The sequence below is a fragment of the Oculina patagonica genome, chromosome 4 (assembly GCF_052425735.1).
Source record: "Oculina patagonica isolate OP01 chromosome 4, crgOcupat, whole genome shotgun sequence".
Lineage (NCBI taxonomy): Eukaryota > Metazoa > Cnidaria > Anthozoa > Scleractinia > Oculinidae > Oculina > Oculina patagonica.
This window is the reverse complement of record NC_135761.1, coordinates 23,817,331-23,831,104: the sequence shown is the minus strand read 5'-3', so window position 1 is coordinate 23,831,104 and position 13,774 is coordinate 23,817,331. Positions and strand designations below refer to the sequence as shown.

Here is a 13,774-nt window from a genome sequence, read left to right as displayed (position 1 = left end):
AATAAAATAACAAAAGAAAATTAGGGCACGTGCGTTTGATGTTTGACAGATGTGTCAAATTTTCTTTTGTTTTTCGCATGTTTCAAATTCCTTTGATCCAGAATTTTGCACTGATCATATGGAGAAAGCTACTTTTGAGACTTTGGGATCGCTTTTCTCGAAAAATATTGGAAGTGTGAAGCTCTAATTCGGCACAAGGACAAAGAAATATCTAGTCGATCGGATGCCGGTGTTTTCGAGGCGAGAATTTTGATGGTTTAGCGTCAGTTCCAGCTTGAATTAGACAAGGTCGCGACCGCCGGCGGTAAAGCTGCCTGCCTTGTTCTCTCTTCTCTCTCTCTTCTACCGGTCGCTAAATGATCTCGCAAAATAAACGTCTTAAAGGGCTCGGGGCGGCAAAAACCACGACACAAGACACATTCAACATTTCATCTTAACTTTTATTGAATCATTTAGAGTAAATTTTATATTTTGTAGTAAATCGAAGCCGACGTAATGTTTCTATATGCGCCATTGAATTTCAACATAACTTTTTGTCAACAATTATTAACCACGAACACATAGGGTGGTCTGCCTGTGACAGGACTGACATGAGAAAGAAACGCACGAACTTCTTGAAGCGTGGGCCCCCAAACACTAATATACTGATCTTTTCTCGGGTTTACTTCTAAATCGAAGCAATTACAGTTTGTCTCGAATCGACTTTACATGTGTCTCAGTTTGTCTCGAAACGACTTTACTTGTGTCTCGAATCGACCTCGACTTGTCTCGAAACGACTTGTCTCGAAAAGACTTTGTCTCGAAACGACCGGATACCCAGACTCTGATAAGAAATTGTTGTTGGTGTTATCACGGATAATTACTTACATCTTTACCTTTTATTAAGGGTAGGAAATAACGCAATAGGATTTAAATTATTCTGGAAATTGATTTTTGTCCAACTTTAATAAATATTACTCGACTTCCTAGTGGATTCCGTCTTAAAGCTTTTTTAACTTCACAGAGTGCCTCGTATGCTCCTCCTGGCTCTTCTAAAGCTGAGCTGGGACATGAAGCGTGCGAAAATGGTGGTGAAGTCCGTCGTCTTAATAAGAATATTTTTCATAAAAGATGTGTCCAAGGCGCTCTGTGCTGTAAAAATGCTAAATAGACGGCTCTTTTGCTGTTTTTAATACACATTTCAGGGTTGATGACACTTTGGTCCGCCATATTGAATGCAAGATCTGCCAGGCGCTCCGCGGCTCGCTCCCTAACCATCAATCCCCGCGCTCCCTGTTTTCCCGCCTTGCCGCCTCAACGTCCGGCCAATCGGCGCCTGGGGACGAGGCAGATGGTTCGACATATTGAGGCGAGAACGCGATCTGGCGCCATAGCAACAGAGGGTGCAGAGGCGTGCCCTCGATAGTGGGCCCTTTCAGATTCCGATAAACGGGGATGATTTTTGGCCCTGGGTTTAAATTTTTTAACAAAAGGGGGCTACTCCGCGAGAACCATCACTGCATCATTTTTTAAATGAAACGAGCTCGTTCAATTGTAAAAGCAGCTATCGTAAAAACCCCATTATTTAAAATTCTGGGTATTTACAATTTATAATGGAGTTTGGTATTCTCCCTGAATTTGAAGGATACTCTAATCTTTAAAATTCAGTACCAAGTCAAATGCAAACTGTGGAAACCAAAAGAGTCTCGGAATCGTCAAAATTTTCTTCAAATCTTCCAATTGGTGATCCGATTCAAAGATGTCCTCTTAACCTTTTTACATACACTTAGTGCTTGGCTGCGAGGACTATAACTTTAATATTAAGGGTATAAGTGTTGCAAGTTAAATCGGTCTTGAAGTTAAATCCGTTTTCAGCCTAGTTTAATCTGTTTCAACCTGAACCGATAACAAACTATTAAACTTCCTTTTAAAGAATTCAAGTTTTTTTATGTCATTGTAAAAGTATTATTTTCAGGTTGAATCTAGGTCGGAAACGGATTAATCTGAAAATGATTCATGTCCTACCCATTGGATGTCATTTTAGTTTTGCTTAAAAGTTTCCACCGGGAATCAATTTTTTTCAAAGATGAAAAAATTCAAAACGGTTTTACAATGAAAATTAAATTGTTGACGTGTTCGCAGCGTTGTCTCTTCTTTGTAGGTTCCTTTTTCAACCCAAAATGCACCAAATGTTGCATACATATTCCAATTTGTACATTCAACTGTTTCATTTTTAATATTTTGTTCAGGCCGATTTAGACTGACTTGATAAGGAAACTTCATTGATCAAGCTCCATAATCACGGGAAGATAACGTAAAATTTAAATTCATTTTATAATTTTATGAGACAATCATCCTCGTGGTTTTTTTTTCTCAAATCCCTGAAGACTTCACTGATATCCGGAAATTTGTATATGCTAATTTAAACATAGCATCACGCACGCTTTTTGTGGCTTTTTCACGATTAAATTTGAATATATTGAAGTTTGCTCGTTTTAGTAAACAAATTACGGTCGAAAGGTCCAAAGCAAACACCTTCGAATAACAAATTGGCGGAGTTTTGGTCCATCAAGAGAAACACAGTCAACAAAAAACAGTACTTCACTTTAATGACACCAGAACAATTGTTTCTACCAGAACAGAAGTTGTAAAAACAACTGCAGAATCACGGCGAGGTTTCTTCATCTTCGCTGGAAGCGATAGATACATATTGTCAAGAGTTTGCAATGAAAAGGTAAAGATTTCACATTATTTCCTGTACTTAAGTTAACATTGTGTGTAATTTGGACAACCAAATAACTTCGTCCAAAGGGAGGGTAAATTTGTTCTTTAGGAAATTCTGGGTTACATGAAATCATGTTAGAAAACGCACTATCGATGACTAGACGCCATCTTGAACTCTTTGTTTGCACGTTGGATCAACATTGAAAATTAGTTTGTCTTGTTTGTTCCACAAACATGATCGCTACGTCCTTGTATATCCTTGGAGGTTGTTTAACAGTGGTTAAAAACCATCATTTAAACGTCATTTCTAACATCGGAAAGAGAACTGATGCCTGCCGGGAGTCAATGTAAAAGGAGAACTGCACCAACTACTAAGGCCCCGTCCACACTGACCGGGTTAATTTGAAAACGCATCTTTTTTCCCCCGGTTAGGCCAACCGTCCACATTGAAGCGGCGTTTTCGGTCACCGAAAATGAGGCTTTTCAAAAACGCTCACCAATGAAACGTATCGTTTTCAAATTTACCCCAGGTTAATGTGGACGGAAAACATATACGCGGCGTTTTCAAATTTACCCGGGTCAGTGTAGACGGGGCCAAGGTAAAACAGGGACAAAAAGTATTTTTACAATTTTCTGCCGATTGTCTACTCCTTCATCCATTTAATTGTTGATTTACTACTGTGGTTCGATAGCCACCTTTTCTTGCGAGTGGGTGGGAGTGGGGGAGAGGTGTTTCAACTGACTTCCTCCCTGCTAGTTAACACGCACAAAGGCCCGGACAAACGCTGAAGTATGATCGCAGCACTGTGGGTAACAGTCTCGGTCTATGATAACCTGCGATCAATTGCGCACAAAAATGGCGACGGTAGGCAGAAGAAGGAACAAGTCGACTACGTATAAACCCTCATTCTTCTCTTCTCGAGAAAGCGATTACTTCGCACTATGTGAAGAGACGCGCGATGGCGAGAAAGCAAAGTGAATTGCAAATGTTAGAAAGTGGGTCCTCGTCAGGGAAATCAGTCGTATTTTTCACGATGCCGGTTATCCCAGTTCTCTCCCAACCCTTTTTAATTGTTGCCCTACCTTCTGACGTTGTCATATAGTTAAACAAGGCCACTATATTTAATTAAGTATTCCTCTGGCGGGCGGGGGTATTAATTTAATGCGTTTTAAATTTGACCGAGACCATTTTTAGCGAGTACTTATTGGACAAGGAAAAACGTGGATCATGCGACCATTAGTACACCCACACTTTGTATAATGGTAAGGAGAAAATTGATTTATGACCCATGATAAAGGTATACTAACTTACTTAACAGGAAATGACAATATTATCTATCGAAAGTGCTAGCAAAATTCAAAGTTTTGAAAATGAATTAACTCTGGAATTTTATTTAAAGTTCATTCAGCCAAAATACATAAATATACAAACCTTTGGAACTACATAGATGGTGATCTCTAAACTCACATTCCTCGTCACTTTTTAAGGAAAAGAGGACTGTGAAGAAGTGCAGAGCTGCCTGGGTGCCACCTTGTTGCAAGTGGCTGAGCTGAGCCAAGGGATAACTGTGGATGGTGTGCACTATTCAGTTACATGGTAAGTTCATATTCATACACACTTACCATTTGCCAAATTTTAGAATTGTGCAATAACAGATAAACTAGTTTATTTGATAAGGGGGGGAGGGGGGGGGGTCTTTATGTCCCCAGACTGAATTTCAAAACTTTTCATGTCACAATTTAAAAAGGTTCGCATGTCGCTGTCTGAAAATCAAATTTGTCCAAAGCCACTAATAATACAGGAAATTCCCTATTCTCTGATTTCTCAATTAGATTTTTTGGCGAAGATTGAGATTTTGACTCTGGTTTGCGACAGTGTAGCAATTTTTGTGATGCCAAAGGAGACACCTTCCTACGGCCTAATGGCCAGTGCACATCCTGGTTATAGTTTAGGCAGTAATCTGCTAGCATCCATTTGACTCTTTTTTACCTGATTGATCTGCTCTAGGTTTTGCTGTTCAGATTGGAAATTTCTGGCAATGATTTATGGCCTGAATGCAGCAACGGCAAAATATTTTTGTATATGGTGTTACTGCATTAAGGAGAAAATTGCTGACTTCTCAAGTAAGTTGACTATAACAAGGTGATATTATTACAAAGGTTAAAGCTGATTTCCAGTCCGTACTGCGCAGACTCGGGGTTTGTTTACGTTTTTGTTTTGAATTCGTTGAAACGTTACACTTCGGTGACAGCATACATGAAGTTTTTTAGTCCGCCATTACAGTTCGCTTCGTTCAAGAACTTCCGATGAGCTGAAACGTCGGTTTGAAATAGCGTCAAGGTTCTTCTACTTGTTATTATTTGTTCTGCAAGGATATCTGGCATTAATAATGAAGAAACAGGTAAGTTTGTCACGTAATTTTTAGTTTTGCTTTGTTTGTGAGGCTCACATAAACATTGCAGCCGAGTTTGCGCAGTACGGACTGTAATTCATCTTTAACTGCTGTACTGAAGAATCATTTGGCCACAGGGACTCTGAAGGGTTCAAAGTGCTGCCAGGGCAACGGCTTTGTCTGGTCACACCCTCGCTAATTTTGAAATGTAAAGTTTTGTTCAAGTTAGTATTACACAGAATTTCATCTTTAACAAAAAAAAGAATATGCACAGAGGAAAATTGGAAGTTTGGTAACCAAGCAAATGTGACAAATAAATTAAGTACAGGCCATCTGTTAACCCTTAATATGCTAAGTCCGGATTATTCCGGGATTTGGAGGAAAGGCCATTCAACCACTAATGACGTCACCAATTTACACGTCAGCAGATTTTTGTGACGTGCAAGTCCAAATTTTGGCTTTTGCGCATGCGCCAAGTAAAAGGTTGTACATTTTTACATGGAAATTGCATCAAAAACCTACTGCAGTGTCAGAAAGTGCATTTCTAGCAAAGTTTAGAAAACTTTAGGACCGTAGAGCCAAGGGTTAAAGAAATAGCAGCCAAATTAATGATCTTATGTTCACTTTGCTTCTAGTTCAACATTGGCCAATTCAACGAGATCTTTTAGGAATCCAAATCCCTATGCCAGGAAAAAAACCACAGACCAGAGGAAGGGATGCACTATTGCAGTCCTCTTCTCTCACCTAGCTATGTGCTCCATCTTAACAGATACTCCTTCTGCCCATTGACAGTTCGCACGGCCAAAACTTTCGAAACGCGGTAATACTTAGGCATCTTTTAGCATGGGAATGTTGCTTTCACGAAGTTTAGTGACAAATGATAATCGAATCACTCATACATGTTGATTTATAAATAACATTACTAAATTGACTCTAATTGGTGGGGCGGGCGGTATTGTATCACCTTAATTAATACCGTAAAATTCCGGTTATATAAGCCCTGGGCTTATACAACTTCGTAAGGGGTTTTGGGTGGGCTTATAAACGGAGGGGCTTATATCCGGAAGTGCTTATAAGCGGAACAAAAAAACGTTCGAAACGAGCCACGGGAGTGTTGATCGAAATACGTTTTTAAGTTAAAAACGCGTAATAAAGCAACATTTAGCCCTGTTCAGTACTGTCATCCGGCAGAGGAGGGCTTTTATCCGGGAGGGCTTATAATCGGATGTATTTTTTTGTTGCCAGATAGATGGACCTATAACCGGGAGGGCTTATAAGCGGGAGGGCTTATAACCGGAATTTTACGGTATTCATGTTTGCCAAGTGCCGCGCGCTTGATTGAAAACAAATTAAACAATGCACGCGCGCTTTAAAAACTAAAAGATCTATATTGAGCAAAATCTCGCAACGAATGTTAGAATTCGTTTTAAACCTATTCATCTGCGTTCACGCATGGTTAAAAAAAACAAGAAATGCCACAATAAGCGCGTCTGCAAGATTGTTTGTTATCCATTCAATGGAGCAAAGTATCATCGCCTTAATAAGATGCCGTGCGCTCGGCTTAAAACAAACGGCGGGAGGAGGGTTTTGGCTTTCAGGAAGCTAAAACGTGTACCAGATGTGAGTCGATTCATCTTGATAAAATAAAAATGTTCTCAATAAAGAGGAGGAAAGGATTGATCTCAGTTACTTGAAAAGATTTATTTCCTAATTACATCAAAAAGTAGCATATTACCTTCGTCATAAGTGTCCTCTTAAATAGATAACTGATCATTTTCAGTTAAGCTTGTTGTTGCTGTATATAGAAATGTTAAAATGTAAATGTTAAATGCGCCGATGATTGAAAGTTTTTCCCAGACGTTTCGGGGCTACTGCCCCTTCTTCTTCTTCTTCTTTGTTACATTTTTTGTTTGTTTGTTTCTTGCCGTAGAGATGATTTCTCCATTTACTGCTACTGATTTGGACTTGAGATAGAAATTGCTATAATCTAACTCAAAAATTACGAGATAATTAAATAAAATATAAATTCCTTTTCTATTGGACAGGCGTCCTTGCAGTTTCTTTTCTATTCCTTGAAGACTTCGCGGGTATCTGGAAATTTGTATATGCTAATTGTAACATATAGCATCACGCACTGAAACACACTTCGTTGCGTGGTCGCAAATATTAAAAATTTAAATTGCAAATTATACACTTTTGACGCTTTGCTCTCTTCAGTTGAACGTTTCGTGTTCAAGATGTCAATTTTACGTCAAAAATGTACCTTTACTGGACCTTTGCTCTCGCCTATTGCTACGAAAAGGTACCAAGCTTCAGTTTGGGATTGTCCTTACGTTGTGGAGATGTTATGAAACACAAGAACTTTTAACAAGAACTCGACTTCAAGGAAACACTGCAAGCACGTGCTTTGACCAAAGATGTCATAGTGTATTCTCTGCGGCTTTTGAATCAACTTTGAGGTAAGAACTCTACGCTACAGTAAAATTATATTTTGTAGAGATAATTTAACTATTTGAACGAAACACATGTATGTTAGAAAAGTTAGTCAACAACCTTTTGTTTGTTACCCACCGAATGGACAGCAAAGTGTGCTTTAATATAAAAAATAACAGTGGATTATCGATGAATTTATTAAATATTTTTTTGACAGAGAGTGGTGTCTTATTTTTAAAGCGAAGAAACAACAAAGAAATGATGATATCATTCGTTAAGAATTAAGTCCTAAATTCATCAAGGTATTTTAAATGGGTCTCTTCTCTCCCAAGTCAGTTTATTATCAAATGAACAATACATTTTTCTCGATATTTTAACTTTATTATAATTAACAATTACCGTATTCCACAAGCGCGCGTTGGATATGAGATGGCTATAATGATCTCATATCCAACAAGCGCTTGTGGAATAATTGTTTAATTAAAAACGCACAAAGACTTGCAATATTTGAGCTTCCCGGCTGTTTTCGTTGACGCGTATCGGCTACCATTTCTGTGGTCAATGGTATATGATCATGAGCTCATATGCCATTGCCTGTTAACCAATCAAAACTCAGGAATTGCAATATACCATTGCAAGTTTTTAAAAATAACTATAATCCCTTACGAGTAGTTTAGTTTTAACAAACGATATCGTTTTCGTTTAGATGGAGGTTTACGCACTGTTAATTTAGTTAACACAGTTTAAAGGGATCCTGTCTTGGGCGCTTTCCATAAGCCAGAACTTTTCGGCCAAACTGCTATATTCGAGAACAGAATTCCGTTGTTAGTCTGATTTTTCCTTTTAAATCAATCAATGCATAAATATAATACACTGTTGTGGTCTGACGGATTTGTGGGAAACTCTCGTGAAAAAAAAAACATTTCACTTTTAAAACCACAGGATTGGCCGGCCAGTTCGACAAAGGGAAAACGCCCTAAGGAACACATAACGTCAAAAACCATACAGTATCCACGCCACACACAATTATAGCTCAAGTTTGAGGGTAGCCCACTCCCCCCGGCTAAAGATAATTTCTCAGTGTTGAAAGAAAATGTAATATTAAAGACATTCAATACATTTTCCATTTTTCTCCACGAAGTAAACATTCTTCGTGAGGCTATTTCTGAGGAGAGCACTGCTCATATGGGATCTTTCATATGTTCATTACGTCAAGGATATTTCAGGTAACTAAATTGATTTTCTTTACTTTCTACTACATACATACAGTTAGTTTTAAGAATCTGGCGGTTTATCAATGCAAAATTTTTGTTGTGATGGTTAGAAAGAGGCAAGACGAGACACTTGCCTCGTCTAGATTGTTACCCAAAATTAAAAAAAAAAATGTTATATTGGGAAAATAATCCCCAGTTGAAAAAGATAGGTTTTTCTCGGGAAATGCCTCAAGAAAAATGTCTCTCGGTGAAAGAGTTTCAGAGCTTTTAGATTTTAAATTTTTAAAATTTTCTGAAGGGCCTGCCCCCGGGGGCCCGCCCCTAGACCCCTCTAGCAAGATCTTGCCTCGTCTATAGCAAAGGTCTGGTTACGGTCCTGATTCTCATACTGTCCGTTTGACTCAGTACTGGTATTGCAGGAGAAATGAATGGTTGATCAGGATTGCAATGAAAAACAAAGCAGAATTTAAATGATCCTTCTAAAACAAACAAACAAACAAACCCTACATAATCTCTAGCATAGATGGCAAGTAGTCTACTGGGTCCTTGTATGACATGACCAGTGATTTGTTATTGGAAAACGAAACAGTTGGGTAGCAGCTCTCCTAAGGTTTCGGATGAATGGCTCGCTATCCTTCAAGAGAGCAATAGAAAAACAACAGGAATAATGCCCCTAGCCCCTACAACAATAGCAACTGCTACATGCACTAGAGGACCACTAGAATTATGCAGGCTTACAAGAGCTGCTACTCAACTGGGGTCCCAAACGAGCACTGGTCTTTCTGTTTTTAACAGGATATACGTTTTCATCACCTTAAGCCCTTTCTTAAATCGAATCTAAAAAACAATTGTCTATTGAGTAATGCTAGTATTATCTGTTAGCCTAATCCCTCCAGATGTACTAAAGAAAGGGGGGGCGGGGGGGGGGGGGCGACGGACGAGTGGCGATATGAATTTTCTTGCTTAAAAGGGGTGGGGCTGGTAGGGGGAGAGAGAGACATAAAGGGGGTGCGCAATCCTCTTTTTTAGATAAGGTCCTCTAGCCCTGTTTTGTGAGTCAAATGAGTTATTAGTCATTAGACAAGAGTCAATGTTTCCCTTTAAGCAAGTAAGCTTTACATTCCACTCTGCTTGTGGTTAGTTCTACTCTAGTTTGTTTACTACTAGTTTTATTCTGGTTTGCCTGTGGTTAGCTTTTATTTGTGCGCGAAGGCTACTACTAGGAGTTATCACTACTTGATAACTCCTATTAAAGATTTGACTCATGACTCATTAACTCGTCTGACTTACAAAAACTTTATTCTCCTGGATTGCTTAGTTCCTTGCCCCCGGGTGGGGGATAGGGCTGGATTACCGCTGTAATAACCTGCCACCCCGAATGGAACCGGTTTAACGAGTTTTTCTTAGGGCCTGTTTACAAGCAGGTAGGGTAACCCTAGTGCTACGGTTACCCTAGCAAGAGGGTTAGAAGATAGCCCAGGTTTACAAGCAAAAATTCGCAGGTAGGGTAACCCTTGTGCTAGGGTTACCCTAGCAAGAGCGTGCTAGGGTTACCCTAGCAAGAGCGTTAGAAGATAGCCCGGGTTTACAAGCAAAAATTCGCAGGTAGGGTAACCCTACTACCCGGGTCCACTTACACCGGTTACGCTTCAGTTAACCTTGTAAACTTTTGTCGTAAGAAGCTGTTATTCGAAAATAATTCCGTTCTAGTGCAAAAATATGACAAATTGTGAATAAACACGATGTTTCTTGGTCACAGTTCGCTGTTTTGTCGGTATTTTTTAACATATTTAGCTTCTTGGAGCCAAAATAAAGTTGTCCCGGCTAGGCGAGTTATCCCTAGCAGAGCGTTTACAAGGCGCTAGGGTTACCCTGGCGCTAGGGTAACCTTAGCTACCTTGTAAACACGTCGATGAAAAAAAGAAGAAATGTGGGAGCGCTAGGGTAACCCTCCTGCTAGGGTAACCCTAGCACTAGGATTACCCTATCTGCTTGTAAACAGGCCCTTAGCTTGTTTGTTTACATAGCATGTAGGGGGAAAGTTACTTCGTATTTCCTCCCTAAATTATCTTCTGTGGAGATTGTGTTGGCATCACTGAGAAAAACTTGGAATCTACGAGGTACTTATCACCCGAATCTTTATCAATAAACACTTTTTTTTATGTCAGCCAGCTTTGTCTAACTATCATGTTATTTTTCTTTCTGAGACAGAACTGTCCACACGATGTCATGCGGCTGAAGAAAGTTCTTGTGATTAAAATGGGAAGACGCACAGCAGAACGATCATGTTCTTGGAACAACAGGTTGGAATTAGCGTCTTGTAACCCGATCTTTGCAAGCGAGCAGATGAAAGCCTTGCCTGAAAAGGGGTAATGGCCTTGCCGGCTTATAGTATCTTAATGCTACTTTTGGAAAAAAAGAGGCTATTCTAGTGTTTGTATTAGTACTAAGGCTAAAGATCAGATTGCTGATTGGACAGATTTCTAAAGTATTTTTTTGCTCAAATTTATTTATACAAAAATTAAGTCACGAGAAAATGGCCGTTCGATTTTACGAATTTATAGAAATGAAGAAGATAATGTCAACCGTTTTTCTTCCCTCTTCCACCCAAACTCCGGTGCAACGTTTAATTAGGTGCAAATTTTCTTCGCCTTTCATGCGATCGTGCATTCCTCATCGAAAGATTTGTATCCATAAACATTATCACAAACAGACACGTAACCGAGCATGTATTTACAGAATTCTTTTATCTTTACAGGAAAATTAAATGAGAAGCGCAGAATTGCAAAGAAGCTGCAGCGAACAAAACCTAGCAAGGATAGAAGGACTTTAAGCCCGGCGTTTTTTGCGAGGTTAGTAGATTAGCTTCTACAAATTAAGCCGTAAATTTTTTTAACGAAGGTCGCATCTACTCTGTATAAAAGAAATTGTTTTGAAGTTTTGTCGCACCAGAAATTATTTATTTTGGGCAGTAACAAAGTGGCAGTAATTATCAATGATTTTTTATTTGTTGAGATTTTTTCAGTTAAAAAGAACAAGAGCAAGATGCCACAACTAAAATTGTCGCAGTGACACATTTTGTAAAGGAATTAGTAAACGCAAACAGTTAAGTAAAAAAAAAATGTAATTTATTTACCCACGTGACACGGAAGAGCTCGGGAGCTCGTAAAGACGTGTGCGTGCATCCAAGATCGAATTGGAATTTGGAGTGTTGGTTTTTGTGGAGGGAGGAAAACCGGAGAACCCGGAGAAAAACCCTCGGAGCAGGAACGAGAACCAATGGCACCGGGCCGGAATCGAACCCGGGCCACATTGGTGGGAGGCGAGCGCTCTCACCACTGCGCCACCCTTGTTAATTTTTTCCAATATAATTATTTGCTGGTGGCGACCGCTTAAAATGTTTAATTTGGATTAATTTTGACTATTTAACTTGTTGTGCGGCAAACATATTCAATCTTGTTTGTTTGCAATTTTGAAAAAATTCGATTCTTGTAGCGGAGTAAAGCGCCTATAAAACCAAACGTTAATATGCTCTTTTGCAAAAGTCTTCTCTATGATTGTCTATCGATTTGTCGTTTTGGTTTACTTTTATACAGGTTCCTGGATGCCTTGACGCTTCATTCGTTTCAGACAAGAATCTAGCAAGAATAACATCATTTAAGACGAGGACAAGCTTAGTTAACTTGAGGTAGAATACCAACTTAATTAGCAAGAATTTCAACTTCAAGATCATTTGGAGACGAGAACACAGCTAAGTTTTCGTTGAAGATCACTCGCTGAGAATTTTCAAGTTAAGGATTTTGATCTTTAGTGCTATTTATATTTTTTAGTAAGAAAACAGTTAACAATTTTTTTGCGAAAGATTTTTTCCCGTAGACATCTGTTTAAATTGTTTTAATTTTCCCGCCAAAAAACTTAGAAAAAATACGGGCGCTCAAAATACGCATGCGCCAACTTTTTTTTTAAAAAAATAGAGTGTATTGTGCACTTTGCTAGTCATATTGTCAATAAAACAGTTCAATTTGTTTGCCCTCTTCATTTATATTGTATCATTAAACAAGTCAATAAAGTGATCACGTTTCCTTGTAACCTTTATTAACGTCAATAAAATATTTCAAACAACAAGTACAAACAAGTGTTTTAATTGACTTTATTTAATTCAAACATTCTTTAATTAGTTAAGTAAAATTAATAAAAAAGGTGTCAAGAAAAAAACCTTTCCTCTATATACTAAGACTTTTGGCGGGAAAATTTGGAAAAATTTGCACAGCGTTTCCCCTGGCAACATTCTCGGCAAAAAATTCAAAATGGCTTCCCTAAGAGATTTCCCGCCAAAATTATGTAAACACTATCTCGTGCAAAAAAAAAAAATCAAAATGAAACGCAAAGTTCATTCCGGATTTTTAAAAACTGATACGATATTTTAGTAAAGTCTTTATCCAAAATCAGAGTTTGAATTGAAACTATTTCTTCCCGAACGATTTAGTTTTTCGAATTTTTTGCACGAGATGGTGTATACATGTTAACTATAAAGATAAGCAACATGGCAAGTTATTCAATACTATAAAAAAAAATCGATTCCTGTTTTTGCTTTGCCTTGTTTTTAAAATAGCAATAACCTGAGAAAACAGACAACGTTTCACAGCGCCACTACCAATTCCATCGAAATGAAATCGGTAACGATGCCGCGAAATCTGTTTAATCAGGTTACATTTCCAAAACTTTAAAGAGCTTATAACTTGCCATGTTGTCTTGCGTAAAAGACCTTTACCAGCCGTCAATATTCGTTTGTAACACAGGAGGAATTACACAAGAAAAAAAAGTTATAAATTTTGAGGCATAAGCAAAAGCTAGGTTTTTAGAGCAAATTAGACTTTTTTCCAAAGGTTAAACAAATTAATTGTGTTTGGCTCCATATAACAAACAAGAGTGAAGCACTAACGAGAAAACATAAAAAAATAAATCCGATATTTAAAGTGCGTGACTTAAGCAAAGACTAAGTCCGTTAAAAATTTCATGGAGCAAATTCAA

At 38.4% G+C, this 13,774-nt stretch overlaps 1 long non-coding RNA gene across 3 annotated transcripts; it reads left to right on the top strand.

The window, feature by feature from the left end:
* Nucleotides 1-3,331: 3,331 nt before the first annotated feature.
* Nucleotides 3,332-12,742, top strand: LOC144651982 (uncharacterized). Of its 3 annotated transcripts, XR_013570393.1 has the most exons (8): nt 3,332-4,300; nt 4,712-4,827; nt 5,732-5,916; nt 7,027-7,556; nt 8,668-8,755; nt 10,955-11,112; nt 11,502-11,595; nt 12,340-12,742. It is a non-coding gene; the product is annotated as an uncharacterized LOC144651982 (long non-coding RNA). The 3 variants fall into 3 exon arrangements; XR_013570394.1 differs by lacking the exons at nt 3,332-4,300; nt 4,712-4,827; nt 5,732-5,916; nt 7,027-7,556 and having other exon boundaries at nt 7,617-8,755; XR_013570395.1 differs by lacking the exons at nt 3,332-4,300; nt 4,712-4,827; nt 5,732-5,916; nt 7,027-7,556 and having other exon boundaries at nt 7,637-8,755; nt 10,951-11,046.
* Nucleotides 12,743-13,774: the final 1,032 nt, after the last annotated feature.